This window comes from Gossypium hirsutum, chromosome A06 (genome assembly GCF_007990345.1).
Source record: "Gossypium hirsutum isolate 1008001.06 chromosome A06, Gossypium_hirsutum_v2.1, whole genome shotgun sequence".
Classification (NCBI taxonomy): Eukaryota; Viridiplantae; Streptophyta; class Magnoliopsida; order Malvales; family Malvaceae; genus Gossypium; species Gossypium hirsutum.
In genome coordinates, this window is record NC_053429.1 from 18,353,253 (window position 1) to 18,356,388 (window position 3,136).

Consider the following 3,136-nt stretch of genomic DNA (forward strand, 5'->3'; position numbering starts at 1 on the left):
TTTAGCACTAGACCTTAATTCCAAAACTCTTTCATAATTAGGTCTTTAAAATTAATTTCCATCAAATTTACTTGATAAAATCATCATATATCAAATTAAACCTTCAATTCTATATTTATTCATCATATGCTTCCAGCACTCACCCATAGCAACTTTAAAAATTAGCCATGGGAATAAAAAAGTAATGACATAGTAATTGGACTCAATTGTAAAGTCCAAAATCTTAGAAATTTTAAGGAGAAAACAAGAATTAAACTTACATGAAGCTAGAGTATGAAAACCAGCTTGAACCTCTTCCATGGCTATTTTTCAGCTGATGAAAATGAAGAGAAAATGAAGAGAATTCTAAATATTCCAATTTTGGTCCCATTTTTATTTAGCTAATTTTGGCAATTTTCAATTTTACCCTCATTTCACCATTTCCTGATTTTCTCAGCTATTGCCGCCCAAAATATCTTCTTTGGGCTTATTTGCACTTTAAGTCCTTCCTCATTTGACAATTGAGCTATTTAATCCTTCTAGCAACTTTTACACCTTTTTCAATTTAGTCCTTTTTATTTAATTAATCACCCAAGCATTAAAATTTTCTAACAAAATTTTAATACTACCTTATTGACCTCCGTAAATATTTATAAAAATATTTATGGCTCGGTTTATAACACCGAGATCTGATACTTTTTTTCTCAATTTCTTGACCAAATAAATCTTTATAAAACACTATTATTATTTCAAAATCTTTTAAAGCTACATTTGGCTCATAAATATTTAAGTAATATAATCTACGAGTTCATTTTTCAATTTGGTGGTCTCGAACCACTATTTCTGACATTGCTAAAATTTGGCTAATTACATATATTAATTCAAAATTAACTTATTTATTCATCTACTCATTCAATTAGTCCAAAATTACTCATTTCGGGCATTTTTACACATTAGCCCCCTAAACTTTCACATTTAATCCAATTTAGTCCTTATTTCACAAATACACAAAATTCACATAATTTCATTACACCCAAGCTTGAAAGAATTGCATATTAAGTCCTAGTAGCCCAAAAATTTTCATTTCTTTCACATTTCAACCACTCAATTTGCATATTATTTCACAATTTAATCCCTATTATGCATTTTCATTAAAAATCACTTAATAAAACATGTAAAACTATCATCAAGCTTTCATAATCCATCATCAAACATCTTCAAACAATGGCAACTCTCAAATCTTTAAAAATTTCAAAATTAAATGTACGAGGCTAGCTAGATTGAGCTGCAACAATTAACAAAAACATAGAAATCATAAAAAACCGAGCAAAAATGGACTTACAATTAAATCTCAAAGTGGACCGAACCCTAAATGCATAAAATGGCTTCCTCCCTTTCAATATTCGGTTGATGATGAAGAACATAAAAAGATGATATGTGATTTTTATCATTTAATTATGTTTTATTAACTAAATTACAAAATTATCCTTATTCATAAACCATTTAAATACTTAATATATGTCCATATATGTCCACTCAACCTTATAATGGTCTTAATTACAACATAAGGACTTCTAATTTAATATTCCATAGCTTTTTAATATCTTTTAGCTATTAGAGCTCACGTTTTACACTTTATGCGATTTAGTCCTTTTTCTCCAAATTGAGAAATTAAACAATAAAGATTAGTTCACAAAATTTTCACACATGCATACTATCATGCTGTAAACACATAAAATAATATTAAAATAATTTTTCGACCTTCAGATTTGTGGTCCCAAAATTACTGGTTCCGATTTGACTCAAAAACGGATTGTTATAGAAAATAAACACAAATTCATAACTATAGTCAAAGAGGTAAGTAAAAAACAAATTAACACCGATATTTGTCAAAACAGTTCGAATATGTGAAGCCTCACTCAGCTTCTCCAAGTAATTTTGATAAGATAATACTCTTAATAAATGGTTAAATATATTTCTTGAAATATCTTCAATAATTATCCCAAAATAAAAACCTTCATATCTAAGTAAACATCACTTGGTCTCCAAGTAAAATGATAACGGTAAGATAAGGATAAGGATATTCAATCATCTTAAAGTCGTTTCCCTTTTTCTCTAAGTTAATCGAAAGATAAAAATGCTCATTCTATAATGTAGCGAAATTCCCCTTTGTCCAAACATTAATTATTTAGTCTAAAATGTCAGCACTTAAACTAACCTTAAATTGTCCTGAAAACATGTTTAAACTACTGTCCAGACAAGATAAAAACATGATGTCCAACAAACAATTCAAAAGAATATTTAAACATAGATAAAGCTTAACAACAATGACAACTAACGCCCCAACATAAACATTCAAATTAAAAATGAAATGTTATCATATTTTTTAAATACCAATTTATGTAAAATTAATGTACAAATATTAAGGCATCATTTAATTGGTTGAAACAATATTTTAGCATTCAAATAAGAAATGGAGTATTATTTGAGTCTTTTTTTAAAAATTTGAGAAATGAAATTAAATATTCGATATGCATTTTATTTATTTATCTATTTATAATTAATATTAATAGTTTTATTTACACAATTAAGTTTAATATAATTTATTAGTATTCTTTAATACGTATGCATGTAGGATCATAAATTTAGAATTATGTGTATTCAGAATAACATTCATAAATAAATCAATAAATAATTTGAACTAATAATATAACAATTATCGGGTAAGTTTTAAGAGTATGACTCGAGCTGTCATTGCATTTGGCATTTGTGTAGGTTCCATAACTTACTTATTTGTTATTAGTATGTCTTACCAATATCTTGATTATTTGCTGACATCTTTTGAAAATATGTTATTGAATATGTCTTTCCTATATTAGAAACTGGAGGGTTGGTTATATAGAGATCAGGTGGCTCGGTGTAGTTATAAGGGTATGGCCTACAAGCTTCACTGTGTTCATCGTATTCTGGGTAGGATCAGGCTGATACAAGTGCTTAGGATGTTATAACTACTAACACAGAAAATATGGTAGTTAAGGACTCTGTTAGGACCGAGGAGTCCTTCATGCCGCCTTCTTCGGAGTATTTGAAGGATCTATCTAAAGAATAGCTCATGGATTTGTGTGAACTCAAACATTTGTTAGATGAACTAGGTTTA